This window comes from Austrofundulus limnaeus, unplaced genomic scaffold (assembly GCF_001266775.1).
Source record: "Austrofundulus limnaeus strain Quisiro unplaced genomic scaffold, Austrofundulus_limnaeus-1.0 Scaffold45, whole genome shotgun sequence".
Classification (NCBI taxonomy): Eukaryota; Metazoa; Chordata; class Actinopteri; order Cyprinodontiformes; family Rivulidae; genus Austrofundulus; species Austrofundulus limnaeus.
The window spans coordinates 1902721-1903918 of record NW_013952447.1 but is presented as its reverse complement, the minus strand read 5'-3'; positions in this window follow the sequence as shown (position 1 = coordinate 1903918).

Genomic DNA, 1198 nt, shown 5'->3' with positions numbered 1-1198 from the left:
GACAAATAATCTTACACATTCTGAAAACAAGATGATTATTCTTACACAATCAGTTCTTGTTTAGTAAATCAGTCTCAAAACAAGATGAAAAAGACTTTTTGGCTGATATAAGATTTTAAAACTTGGTAACATGGACAGTTTTTGCAGTGTAAATCTAACCTCAAACACAATATTTCCCACCATGAAGCTGTTTATTAAACTAAAATAAATAAAATAGTCCCTTTCTATGATCCAGTAGTTTACAGAACCAACTTCAGCACCAAATCACCTGAAGTCGTTTGACTTTTACACTTTTTGTGTTTGTGGAGGATTTTCACATTTAGAAAATCACTTTGGTTCATGGAGGTTTGCAGACGTTTGTTTATAAATGATTCGTTTTTTTTATTTACAAAGTAATTTTTTATGATTTTTACACTTGAAGTTAAATCAAATCTTTTTGTTATTACTTCATCCTGACACTTACAGCAGTAGAAAGTGGTTTTGGGGGGAATGCTGGTGCAGCTTGTATCATTAAGTGAACCGTACAGCTCATCAGGGCCGTCTCAAACCCGGCTGGGCCCAGACAGGCCGACTTAAATCTGCGTCAGAGAAGAAGAGGTTTCAGTTTCAGTGGTTTGTTTTGGGAAAGTTTGCTCTCAGACCAGGGTAAAGTCAAACGGTGTACATAGGAAACTTTTCCTGTAAATAAAACGGACTTCAGCTCAGCAGCTTCTTCTCCCCTCTGATCAACACCAGCTGTGAAACCATCATCATCTCTGCTCGTTTGTTCCCGCTCAGTGCAGTCCTGTCACTCAGCCTCCTCGTCGGGGATAAAAACTCCTACAAGAAGCTCAATACCTGGTTTTATTTTCAGCCTCGTGTGGTTGTTCAGTGATCCTGATGTTTTTGTTTTGTTTTGTGATTAATGCTCTCACCTGCAGGTCGCGTTAGGAAGTTCTTCAAATGTTCAGATACTTCTGTCATGTTAATGTTTTTGTTTTTAAATCAAGGGTTTAAAGTTTTGAACTAAGGACCAGGAAATGAAAGAAATGAGGTGTCGTGGGGGGAGGGCGTACATTGTTTGAATTTAGTGGATGATGCAATATATACATCAGCTGTACACAAATACATGAATACACAGGTGTGCAGTGGGGTTTAGAGGCCTGAGGCTCCTGATTGGAAGCAGTTTTACAACATTTAGTCATAAAATGTCATCTTA